The following is a 13,945-nucleotide window of genomic DNA, read 5'->3' on the forward strand; positions in this document are numbered from 1 at the left end:
ATAGTCGGTCTAACGTCGGACGTTTTCGGTCTCCGGAAACATATGCCGGGCCCGCTCTCTCTCTTCTCCCCCTCGCAGTCTCGCCACAGCCCACCTAGTCCATCCTCCTTCCCCTCTTCACTTCCGGAGTTGTCCGATGCGACCGCACGGTCCGAAACCCTCTCTGCTAAGTGCATCAAACCCCCTCGCACGCGCGTCCAAAAAACTGTCCCGGACCCGACCCAGACAGTCGTTACCGTTGGATCCGGATCATCCCCAAACGTCTACAAAACATCTCCGTTTTCTTATTTGGACTCCCTAGCTATTTTATTCACGATCGTCCGATTGCGACCGGAGGAACGAGATAGCCCCAACCTAATCCGCAGGCCTATATATAAACTAGTCCAACCCTAAAATCAAGGAGAGATGTCCCATCCTTCCTCCTTGCCGCCGCCACACTCAAATCACATCGGGATCCTCCCCGATCCCCTTCTCCTCAGTCTCCTCCATCCAATCGAGCCAACCACCGCTCCAGCTCGTTGTCAACATCGGAGGAACCCACAGCCAGCCAGAGCCCAAATCCCGATTGGATCGAGGCCCTTCCGCCTCCCTCCGCACCGTCCAGGTGATCCCCGAGCCAGAGCTCGTCCGTGACCAGAGCCGCCGTCGCCTGTCCGGCGCATCCTGGCGTCTTGCCGGACCAGGGCCCCGTCGCCTTGCTCCTCCTTGTCTTCCTACATCTCCTTTTTCTGTTCGGCCTCTGTTTGCTCATCCTCGTCGTTTTCTTCTCAGGAACAGCGCTCACCTGCCTCCATGCTCGTTTTGGTTCGGGAGAGGAGCTCTTGACCATGCCTCCCACGTTGCCGCCTGCTCGCCGGAGCGCCGTCTCCGGTGACCGCCTTCAGCAAGAACCCCGCGCCCCTGCCTCTCCTTTTCTTCTTCGCTGAAGCCCTCTCTCTCTCTTTCCCACACGATTTCTTCTCTCTCTCAGTCTTCTCTAGGGTATCCCGACGCCGGCAAGCAGCAGCTCCTGCATCCCCGACTCCCTGCAACCTCTCGTCCGCGCCGTTTCTTGCCGGACCTTGCTGGTGAGACCCTGCCGCTGCATGCCCTGTTTGATGCTCTCTCTGACCTCCCCTGCTCTCTCTCTCTCTCTCTCTCTCTCCTCGTTTGAATAGGAAGGAGCAGCACCATCCACATCCATGGCGCCATCCTTGCCAAGTACCGCGCCGCGCCGGATCCTTGTCGTGGATTCCGCCGGCCCTCCTCCTTGCCTTGGTCGTCCGCTGCCGTCCCTGCCGATGTCCCCGACGTCGTCAACCACCGCCTCCTCCTCTGCTTCGAGCAGGAGGACGAGAAGCGCCCGATCCGTTTTGTCCTCTCGTCAATGCCCACGCGTGGCCTCTGCGCCCGTTGACTGCGACTGGGTCGGCCTCGCCCCAGGCCCAGCTCGCCCTCCATCGCCCAGCGCCAGGAAGGCCCAGCCTCCTCCGCGGCCTGCCCGCGCCACCAACACCCACCTGGGCCTTAGCCCATGGTGAGGCCCCCAGCGCATCTTTTGTTTTTTTTCTATTCCTCTCTTCTGGCCCTTTATGTTTCTGATCCGGCCCGTAGTTATTTTTTTCTGCTGCTCCGATTTTGCTTTTATTCCAGTAAAACAATTTTGCAGAAAACCCCCCAAGCATCATGCATTTAATAACTGTTGAACCTTGCATCGGATTAAAATAAGTTATATATGAAACTTGCTTAGAATTTTGTGTAGATTAATAATTTGTCACTTTCATCTATGTTTAAAATGTTTAAAATGATGTTTGTTTAAATTTGCTTAAATAACGTGTTAAAATGCTTTAATTCATAACTAAATAACCGTAGCTCCAAACCTAATAAACTTTATATGTAAATGGGGTAGCAAATGCCTAGTTTAACATGGTGGCATCACTTTGCATGTTTAACAACTATAAAATATGGTTTAGGGCAGAACGGTACCAAACCTAATATATGCATATGGGGATTTACCGGAATTGTTGTTCGTTGCTTCCGGCCTCATTTAAACTTGACTAGATAGGTAGTTTTATTTTGCTTCACCTTCTTGCCATGTTTAACAACATTTAATATTGTTGAGTACCTAACCGAGAGTGAACTAAATAACTTGAACGTGGTGTTTCGTCAATACGCAACGGAGTTGCATGTTAAGCTCCACTTAATTTGTAGGATTGTTTGTGCATTTTACCTTGCCATGCTTCATTAAACCGGACATGCATCATACTTGATTGTGCATCATGTCATGATTATGTGATGGTTGTTCACTATGTTGTGTGCTTCTTTCCGGTGTTTGCTTCTTCGGGTTGGATTCGATAACGTCGCGTTTGTGAGCACCCGTTCGTCTACGTCTGTTTGTCTTCTTCATGGACTCGTTCTTCTTCCTTGCATGATTTCAGGCAAGATGACCATACCCTCAAAATCACTTCTATATTTGCTTGCTAGATGCTCGCTCTTTTGCTATGCCTATGCTGTGATACCTACCCCTTGCTTATCATGCCTCCCATACTGTTGAACCGAGCCTCTAACCCGCCTTATCCTAGCAAACCGTTGTTTGACTATGTTACCGCTTTGCTCAGCCCCTCTTATAGCGTTGTTAGTTGCAGGTGAAGATTGAAGTTTGTTCCTTGTTGGAACATGGAGATGTTTTTCCTTGTTGGAACATGTTTACTTGTTGGGATATCACAATATATCTTATTTAATTAATGCATCTATATACTTGGTAAAGGGTGGAAGGCTCGGCCTTATGCCTAGTGTGTTGTTCCACTCTTGCCGCCCTAGTTTCCGTCATATCGGTGTTATGTTCCCGGATTGTGCGTTCCTTACGCGGTTGGGTAATAATGGGAACCCCTTGATAGTTCGCCTTGAATAAAACTCCTCCAGCAATGCCCAACCTTGGTTTTACCGTTTGCCACCTAGCATTTTCTTTCCCTTGGGTTCTGCAGACTCAAGGGTTATCATTATTTTAACCCCACCGGGCCAGTGCTCCTCTAAGTGTTGGTCCAAACTGTCAGCTGCCGGTGGCCACCAGGGGCAACTCTGGGCTGGCCTACCTGTACCTAAGACAATCTGAGTGTGCCCTAAGAAAGAGATATGTGCAGCTCCTATCGGGATTTGTCGGCATATTCGGGCGGTGTTGCTGGACTTGTTTTACCATTGTCGAAATGTCTTGTAACCGGGATTCCGAGTCTGATCGGGTCTTCCCGCTAGAAGGAATATCCTTTGTTGACCGTGAGAGCTTGTGATGGGCTAAGTTGGGACACCCCTGCAGGGATTTGAACTTTCGAAAGCCGTGCCCGCGGTTATGGGCAGATGGGAATTTGTTAACGTCCGGTTGTAGAAAACCTGAAGTTGACCTTAATTAAAATACATCAACCGCGTGTGTAACCGTGATGGTCTCTTTCCGGCGGAGTCCGGGAAGTGAACACGGTGTTGGAGTTATGTTTGACGTAGGTTGTTCTAGGATCACTTCTTGATCATAGTTTCACGATCGTGCTTTGCCTTCTCTTCTCGCTCTCTTTTGCGTACATGTTAGCCACCATATATGCTAGTCGGTTGCTGCAGCTCCACCTCATACCTTTACCTTACCCATAAGCTTAAATAGTCTTGATCGCGAGGGTGCGAGATTGCTGAGTCCCCGTGACTCACAGATATTTCCAAAACCAGTTTGCAGGTGCCGATGAGTCCGTGCAGTTGACGCGACTAAGCTCAAGGAGGAGCTCGATGAAGATCTTGTCCTTTGTGTTGTTTCGTTCTAGTTGATCAGTAGTGGAGTCCACTTAGGGTCGATCGGGGACCTTGTCGCATTTGGGGTTCTTCTTTTATTTTGGTTGCGTAATCGGACCTTGATTGTATTTGGATGATGTAATGCTTTATTCATGTATTGTGTGAAGTGGCGATTGTAAGCCAACTATGTATATTTTTCCCTTATATATTACATGGGTTGTGTGAAGATTACCTCACTTGCGACATTGCTTTCAATGTGGTTATGCCTCTAAGTCGTGCTTCGACACATGGAAGATATAGCCACATCGAGGGCGTTACAATATCTTCCTTCCCTGGACTCATTTTCCTTCCTTAGCCGACTTATCGAGCTGGTTGATAAAGTGTAACTTTAAGACGTATATATGTTGGTGCTTTCAGTTGTAAGGGGGCAAGGTGGTACTATTGAATAAGAAAAGTAAACGTCTTGAGTACGCATGAGCTGATATTGCATGAGCTGATATTGCTTAGTTGGTAGGTGTGTATGGTATGGTTTGAGAGATCGTGAGTTCAATTCCTGACGCAAGTAAATGTCCCTTTTTGCCAAAATATCCGACCAGGCCCACCTTGGCCCATGCGGGGATGCACAAAATAAGCTATGTGCGGCCCATGCGAGGAATTTTGGTTGAGACAGACGGATGGAACGAAGACCGACGAAAATAGGGAGTAACCAATTAGTACCACCTCGCGTATATATTTTATATTTATAAATTGAAAGCGTAAATATATATATATATATATATATATATATATATAGAAAATATGCCCGTGCTTTGCAACGGGAGAAAAACAATCACATACATCCATCCCAATAAGCAAGGCTCAAGACCCATGGTCAGTCCACATCCTCTATTTTATCATAACGTCTTGCATGTCAAAATTGATACATCGTGACTTGAGGATACTAACTCATTGAAGAATGGGTAGGCCGGAGCGGGAGGATTCATATAAAGTTCACCTTCAAATACCTACTTGCTTATTTCCTGCCATGCAAAACATTTTATCTAGACATTAGATTAAACTTGGCAAATACTATAGACAATTGTACACCTTGTGAACATAAGGAAAAGGAAGACTCGCAAAGAAGAAATCGGCCATCAGGAAACTGAAACCTCTATAGTTGAAGGTTGCATCTGAAACGAAACTGCAATATGTATCAGTATCACACATTTAGGAATCGCCAACAAGCAAAAAATAAGTCAAAATCATGAGACTACTCCGCAAGAGATGAATGTATAATTATGCCAATGTTCAGAACAATTCTAGAAAAATCATAGACAGTTTATTTAAACCGTAAAGATCATCTTTATGAATTTAGTATTATTGCAAATGTTCAAAACAAATTAAGGCTTAACTAATAAAAGTAGATTAGATGGGTTAAAAAATACCAAACATTATCTGGAATTATCATCACTATCACAAAGTGGAGGTTTGCCTCAGGATCACTGACTCATGTAGCATGAGTTATTTAAAGGATTCCTCCATACAGCAACATACTATTTCTTCACAAGCTCCCAACATGGTCGGTTACGAGGTCCTCCATCTCTACAAATAATTTTATCTGTAAACAATCATTTTGAGAGAGATCTACAAAAAATGCAGTATTTCATTATGAGAGGCTACTTGACCTGATATAAGTGATGTTATATAAAACTATTATTAACAAAGAAGAGATTATTCTCTACATTACAGAAATTCTTGTACATGGATGCTGCATTTACAGAACATAAGCCAAATCAGTTAGTTCAATTCAGATTTCTGAATTTACTGCTTAAACAAATGGATGTAATACCTGCTTGAGTTGGCCCTTCCTCATGGAGGGGATGACGGTTTGATGCATCTTAACTAGATAGGAAGTGCGGCTTGCCGCACCAGGCAGCACCGCTGCCGGGTAAAAGTCATATCCAATCCAGTAACGATAACACAGTGACCAAAGCATTGCAAATATACACAATAGCATGATATTGGACCGCCACAAGTTCAATCCCTAACTTAATACTGTGAGTAACCCTATTAGGACCTACTTGATAACCCTATGAATAACATGCCAAAGAACCTAAGTAAGCGTGCTATAACTTAATACTCCTTAACATGATGTATGAACCTGTCAGAATTATACAATTTAGCCAAAGGAATTATACAACATGAGTATGACCGTGTAAATACTCACTGGAGCAAGTAGAAATCAGAGTAATCACCGAAAATCACCAGTGTAATATAGCAAGATTATAACAGAAGCACAACATTGATATAAATATGTTCATTACATAGAAACTGGTCCAAGCAACAACAAAAGGTAGTGGAATCAGGTGTGCCAAAAGCAAGGCAACAACTTCAGGCCAAAAGCAAGCCAAGACGATCCATCGAAACAAAACAAAAATAATAACTGGGCCACAACATGGATCGAGCCACGTTCACAACGAGCGGAATCACAAGTAAAAATAAACGGCAAAAGTACGTGCCCGTGGGTAACTGCCCTGAAGGGAGTCTGGTGGTGCGAGAGCGGCCTGTCCGTCATCGCGGCTGCTTGCCTGGTTTGGAGCAAAAGGAAATGAAAAACATTAGGTCAGATGGTACCAAAATGAATTATATAATGGTAAAGTGAGATGCGGGCTTTCTACTGTGCTTAGTTGGGCCTCTGGCATTTTTCCAGAACTGCTCATTATTTTACAATTCTTTTGCAGGGTCAAAGGAAAACACACATATGGACCGTCAAATATATTTGTAAAATGTTTTGTAGACCAAACTGCTCTGTATTTTGTAGGCATACCTTCCATGGTCATATAGCATAATGTATACACAGGATAATTGATACAAATGTCAATTGCCTGTGAAACTGGACCATCAAATCTACAGTCGGTTGACATTGTGACATATTTTGTATGCTACCATATTGACCAATCATGATCGTCTCTCTAGCCCAATTGACGAAGAAGAACCTATTCTGGCTAGCCATGGTTGGATCTGCTGCTATTCTATCAAAGCCAACTGGAAGTTGTGTTTTCCAGTTTTCGTTCCAAATGGAGCTATCTGATTTCCTCTAAGAATTTGTAGCTCAATTCCTATTTACTTTTTAACATTTGGCATCAGGCTTACTCACATGACATAAGCAGCCATGAAAGCTCTCGTCAGCCAAAAAAATAGAAGCATAAAAATCAAACATGAGAAGAGTGAACGCGGGTAAAGTGCAGATACAACTACTTTAATAGTAGTTGTAACCTAAGACAAGATTTCTAAATGTATAAACAAAAAGATAGAGAGTTGCGACAGAAGAACTGGCAGGTAAGTAATTTGATGATGCCAAAATAACATTGATAAACATGTGACCCGCTATCAATCTCACATCGCTCATTAAAAATCAAGCAAACCAAGGACCGACATGCGGGGTAAAGACGTAAAGTCATACATGTCGTCCACCCTAACAGGAGAAATTGGCTCGTGTGTACCAGACAAACACGCCTCAGCTGCCGGCACCTGCTCCTCATTGTTATTGATCTTCACAAAGTGAATAATCTGTGCATAGAAAGGTAAGCAGGGGTACATCGGTCAGGATTCACTTTCAGGACTTACAAATTTTTCGATCGTACAGAGACACTAATTAATCAAGCTAGTATTCCTAAAGCAGAAAGATAATTATTCATCCATTGAACAGTTAATGGAGAAAAGGGAGTAAAAATGTTCTGCACACTTCTACCACTTAAAAAGCACTTCTATGAAGAGCGAGTAAACTGGATTCTATATAAGGTATCATCATATCATCCTAGAAAATTAGCTTTGATGTCTTTTGATAAAGTAGATGTTTCCTCTAGAGAACCAGTAAGTTTTATGAATAACTCATCTACATGGCATACATGCTACTACTGAAAAATAAAAAAAGCTAATAGATCAAGTGTGAGGTGAACTGGTAGCTTTCTATGAGTCTATTCATTTGTTGAGTTCCTCTGCTGGATTGCATTCCATGTACCTACATTCTAATCCCCATATATTATTTAGTGTTCTTTGTAGCTGATCAACACTAATAGTGTATCTGGGACGGAATAAAGGTTGATGTAACATTAGGCACTCTCCAGATTCTCATTAACTATTACACACCAAATTCGACATCCATCGCGGACAATATATATATTTTCAGTGAGGACCAACTAAATAGATAAACAAATAGTGTGCAAGTATTAGGTGCGCGACAACAGAACTAAATATTTCAGCCAGTGTCGGTGACGGCCAATTGAAAAGGAATTGTAAATATCAGGAAAGAGAAAGGGACTCATAGTTGTATATAATTTTCACAAGCAACATCCCCTATGCGGAACTTACCTAGGGACTCGTAGTTGTATATAATTTTCACAAGCAGCATCCCCTATCCGAAACTTACCTTCGGTGACAAAGCTATATAAACTATCTGATGGACAAAAAGAAGCTCTTGACAACCTGCATATCAACTTTTCCTACTAAAATGTGACAAAGCTCAAGAGTTCCATTTTTTCAGTTTTATCCCGACTCTCCGATGATTATGTACACCAGCTCTTTCACCCGTTGTTATGTAATACATTTTAAGTTCAAAAGACACCAAGTATAAGGTTGTACACTAAGGAAACAAAGGTAAGAACATGCATAAGATATATCTAACCAGGCTAGAGTACATACTCAAATAGATCCTATTAGTAAGCAGAGGTGTATACTTCCATGTATCAGGCGGTTTTAGCATCAAGAAATCCGTGAAGAACAATGAATGTATATGTGCTGATAATTAACTTGTAAAATCATGTGCTACATCGCTATATGTTTTGACTTTTTTTGTGAACTCCAGTTTAAAATGGTATTTGATAATCCAACATTAGTAACAACTTGCTCCTAAAACATAACAGTGGCATGATCTTTAATATCACAGTCCAGTTCCATTGAAATACAAAAAAGACCACCATATGACACAAGAAAGAATATGTCATTGTTTTGCATAAGTGAAACTCAGAAAGATGTTCAACAAAGCAATGTCCAATGTTATTACAACCAATGTACTCATATATTGGTTGGTATAACATCTTATATTATGGGACGGAGGGAGTAGATTTCATAGGTTGACAACATGTTTACATAAGATGACAGTTGGTACGACAGAATATGTTAGTGAGAATAGCCCTTGCCAAAATATGACATGAGTATGGAAGCGCGGTGCACAAAATGTATGTGACCCAGTCCAACAACAGATTGGCTTTAGTAGTTCATATGGTTACAGGAAAGAGGACTATGCGCACTTGGAGAGAACTGGTCTTCTCCATTGATTTAAAAAATGCAAGGTTGGACAAAACAGTAGAATTAAGACGTAACTTGCCTGCCCACAAAAAAGATGTAACTTGCCAATATAGTCAATTATGTACCTCGGAACGTGGATCTTCAAAGTTCAATAAGGCAATAGGTTTCTCATATTTGTGATTACATAGGCAGGTAAAAGGAAGTGAAGGTGCATTATCAGTGAGAGTGAAGGACCGTGTATATGTGAAGCGATTAACTTTATCGGCATGAAGTTGAGGTCTCACCTCTGTTTTAATTTCTTCTTGGGGGTGGGCTGTCCTAATGTGAATTGAGCACCTTCCAGCAATATGTAGCCTCTAGCACTTGCACACCATACGAAATCTCCTGCCCAATATGTGGCCTCTAGCACCTGCCAGCAACATTGCATTAACTCGTTTAGATCAGAGAATCTATTATAACTCTTAATCTTTTGTAGGTAAATCGATGAACAAAAACTTGGCTTTAAGGCTTGGCAAGTCGGAATATGTAGCCTCTAGTATGTATCCTCTAGTATTGCCCAATATGTAGCCTCTAGTATGTATCCGGAAATATATATTATCATGACAGAAAGCTTTCTGTTATGATTTAGGACTAATTCAAAAGAGCTGCAAGATTGTCAATGCTAGCATACCTAGATTTTCAGACCTTTTAACCTGTAACAAAATATAGATGTGAAGAGAAGGAAACTTCCAATCATCTCAATACTGCTCTTGTGGTGCTGAAACTAAGAGGGACATAGGGCAGCATACTAAGTTGCATCTAGTATGTTGTGACAGTAGCAACTGTTTTAACTTCTAGCAAAATCCGCAAAAGTGGGGCTCCAATATGTTGAGACAGGAATGTTCTTGCTGGGGTTGTGCTTCCTCTACTCTAGGCTCATGTTTGTATCAGGACAGAATGGCAACTAATAACACCGCTGAAGTGATACCTTGGCATATAGCAGCGTGGGCATGTGTAGTATTCCCTTCTGCTTGACTTTCTTCGAACTCTTGAACCATCAGCCAGTCGTAGACACTACATTGGTAACTCAAATCCTGAATTTGAGTCGCTCATTTGGATCTTCAATTTTTGTCCCTCTACCTTCAGCAGTACGTCAAAATTATAAATTTGTGAATTTGTCGCATATGCGCTGCAGAAAAGTATCTAATGAAAAATGGACATACCCAGAAAGGTAAAATGGAGGAAGAAACAATAGTCAAGAGAAGTACAATATGTGCATTTTCTGCTTGAAATTTCTCAGTCAGCAAACCAAAACTCGTGGAAGAAATCGAAACAGAGGATGTACCCACCTTGCGAGAGGAAGAATCAATCACACCAGATCCAGTCCCTTGCAAGCCGAAGACGAGGACGACACGGCAACCTGAGACCAAAGGCCAACCTTAACCCTAATCAAAATGTATTTCACAAAACCAAGCAGAAAATCAAGAAACCAACTGATGGACAACCATTTCTCATTTTTGAGACTTCACAACAGTTGGCCACATCGTTAATTCATAAAACGGAAGAAATCTCCTTAACATTTTAGTTCATGACATAATAGAACTACCAGCAAGTTACTGACACTTGACTAATGACTGCACCTTAGAGATATATGATTCCACCATTATATTAACAAATAAAATTGAACTCCCTACATGTTATCTGGTTGAGCTAAGCCTAGAACATGGAATTGCAACTTTTGCGCACACAAATTGAGAAGAACATAAGATGATGTCTGGGTGATGGACATAAAACAAGTTTAAAAGCTAACAATGCTAAGGTACCAGATACATGAACTATGCTCTAACAAACGTTCTGAAAAACACCTAGTAAGTGTGAACGGTAAGCAAAGAACACTCCTATCAAAATAGTGTACCAAAATTTGCAATAAATCAAATGTGTTCAAGCAACTAGAGGACGATCTTAATTGTATAAACATGGTGTCAAGACTCACCAGGGGGAACATGTGGCGTCAATCGAGGTGAAGAAAGAAACATCACCAGTTCAGTTAGCATGAACCGTAAGAGTAGAGCACTCATCTTGGCTGTTAGAGACGACAAAATAGAGAGGTTAACTATAAGTAGAGGAAATAATTATGTAGCATAAGAACCTGCTTTCTTTGATATTCCAAATCCGTTTTTTGTGGCAATACAATTATAAGGACGTAAATAAAAAATATTATACTATTGTCTGGTCAGTTTAAGATCTATGTTGAATAGGTTGAAGTTCTGTCCGTACTACAAATCTCCACTTTTTGGGAAGCAGCAAACTTGGAATCAACAATGAAGATTCAAACAGGAAGACAACTGCATATTTGACTTTCATAAAAGCACTTTCGTATTTTGACCATTTATATATATCAAGTATATACACCATCGACTAAATTTCAGTCTTCTTTAATATCTAACTGAAGCAAATAACAGAAGCTTAAGCTTAAGCATCTACACACAAAAAATATATAAAAGTTTTGTTCCTGTCATTTATAGTTGAAATAGAGTTCTGCTCTAGAGAGTTTTGTATGGTGGCTCAGTAATAAAAGAATATGAAGAAGACAACAATATATTCTCTAAAGTTCTATAAATACAATTCTGCTCCATTTATAAATACATAGGGTTAGGTTTTATCTACTGGAAACACCAATAAACCTCACAAATAGTTAGACAAGATTAAACGTTCAAAAATTCAGTTAACTGGAGATTCCAGTTTTCAGATTTCAGCATTTCTAGTTCTCAGATATCAAATAGTGTTAATGAACGACCTGCAATTCCACGATGATGGGTGGAGCAGAGAGAGAGAGAGAGAGAGAGAGAGAGGAGATTGACTGTAGCAGAACTGCAGCCGAGCCCCTCCTGCCAATGGAGGACGAAGAACGACCGAGGAACACCTACAGCGGTCGCAGAAGGAGTGACAGGGGAGCGCCGCATCGAGCACCTGCGGCTGGCGCCCCTCGGCCGCACAAGGCGCAACTGGTGGCAACGGCATGCACTGCCCAGTAATACAATATTGGAGCACTGCCCGGCGGCTTCATTATGAGAAACAAAAGGAATATGATAATCTAGAGAAGCAAAATTTGTACTCAGAAGTAGCTGCCAGTTACTACCATCTCCTGATTTTGTTCTGCACACCCTAGAAAAGAAAATGAATCTGCACTACTAAGACCTACGGCTAGACAGTTAACTACCTTATCTAACAGTTCCATTACAGAATACAGCAGCAGCAGCAAGAAGAAAGCATCAAGGTTCAGGTCACACCACTACCAAATGTGATCCTATGGAACAAAGAGTAAATTATCTACACAACGAAGCCTGTAAATACAAATAAACGAGCATTGTAGGCTTTTATTTATCACATTTTCAGGCTGGTGGGGCAACATAATTCTAGCTCATATCAAAAGCTAACATTTTATCCATATCAAGATGGCATATGACAGAACAGAACATTGTGTAATCTGTATCTTCAAGCCACTCAAACTCAAAGCATCTAATAACCAAGAAGCGGCAGAATGAGATACAAAAAGATCAAGTAGTATACAAAAAAGGGAGTGCAGCAACAACGGAAAGAAACGCTAAAAGGGAACATAGAGCAGAAAACCAACCCAAAATGCAAGCAAGAATTTTTTTAAAGGAACATAGAGCAGCATGAGCATGAGGCATAGAAAAATGGGGTCACCTTAAGATCAAGAATCAATGGCCCTCTCAGAGTTCAAATCACAAGGAAAGAATGATTATTATTGATTATAATTTTTTTTAATTAGGCAAAGCACTACAACACTGGATCCTAAGCTACAGTTGAGGCATACAAAACTATAAGTGTCTGTTCTTTTCATATATAAACAACCTTTAGTATCTCAACCAGAACCAAAGCAAAACAAAAAACATGGTTAAGTAACCAACAAAAGAAGAATGAACCTTTTGGAATTTTAAAGTAGCAAGACATGAAAAGTTCTTTTTTTCCTTCAATATTACACACATTAGGGGAGGTAGCTGCAGTTTTATTGCATAGTGGGCTCAGATTTGCCTTTCCTCGATCATATAACCTACCCCCATCATCTCTTATTACCAGATCGATCTGTTTATACAGTAGAGCTGCCCTGGTTATCACTCAACAAGAATGACCATCCAAGGACAACAACAAGTATCACATGATCAAAAAGGATTCTAGAGACAAGAGGGAGGATCCAACTTGATACCCACTGGTGCCTCGATTGCTCAAAGGCACACTAATTCCAGCCAAGGTAATCATCACCGCCGTAGCACAAACACCACTTGAGCATAAATAAGCAACAACTTTAAATACAAATAAAAAATGGTTCAGGATTCATTGCATAGCCGGCACGGACACCATTGCCGGCGCCGCTGATATGCCGCCCTCCTCCGTGGCCGCTGCCGCCATCGCCATGGGAACCACCTGCGTGGGAGGGAGGGAGGGAGCTGCAAGAGCGAGTGAGAGAGGAGGCGGCAGCTAGGTTTTCATCGCAGGAAGCCGCGGTCATTTTATACCCCCCCCCCCCAAGCAAAATGACCCAGATGCCCTGGTGAGGGCATCATATTTACATTCTGTTGCCATTGGAATTTTATCCGACGACCGAAGTTGATCGGTAAATATCCAACGACCCACAGTGATTTAGATCGAGATCCGACGGCCTGTATCGCGAGGAGATTTCGATCCGACGGTCCAGTAAACCCACTTCATTAGTAATGTGATGCGTCGATTTTCTCTTAGCAAAATGATGAGTTGCAAGAACTGAAATTACTGAAACAATTATACCTGTCGAAATAGTGCCGTGTAAAGCAAAAGTTGAGAAACGGGTAGCGGTGAAGTGATGCCATCAGTCCTTGCTTGCTCCCCCGTCATCTACCAGCGACCTCCTCTTTTGTCCTTCCCAAGCTGTTGCACA

At 42.1% G+C, this 13,945-nt stretch overlaps 1 long non-coding RNA gene across 3 annotated transcripts; it reads right to left on the reverse strand.

Moving 5' to 3' along the window:
• Positions 1–4,612: 4,612 nt before the first annotated feature.
• On the reverse strand, positions 4,613–13,943 carry LOC123086128 (uncharacterized). 3 transcript variants are annotated; one of them, XR_006440517.1, is made up of 7 exons: positions 13,816–13,943; positions 11,003–11,092; positions 10,359–10,429; positions 9,998–10,145; positions 9,315–9,439; positions 7,187–7,293; positions 4,613–6,311 (listed from the first exon to the last, which is right to left on the reverse strand). It is a non-coding gene; the product is annotated as an uncharacterized lncRNA (long non-coding RNA). The 3 variants fall into 3 exon arrangements; XR_006440516.1 differs by having other exon boundaries at positions 9,998–10,149; XR_006440518.1 differs by having other exon boundaries at positions 9,998–10,198.
• Between the last annotated feature and the right edge of the window lie 2 nt (positions 13,944–13,945).

The sequence above is a fragment of the Triticum aestivum genome, chromosome 4A (genome assembly GCF_018294505.1).
Source record: "Triticum aestivum cultivar Chinese Spring chromosome 4A, IWGSC CS RefSeq v2.1, whole genome shotgun sequence".
Classification (NCBI taxonomy): Eukaryota; Viridiplantae; Streptophyta; class Magnoliopsida; order Poales; family Poaceae; genus Triticum; species Triticum aestivum.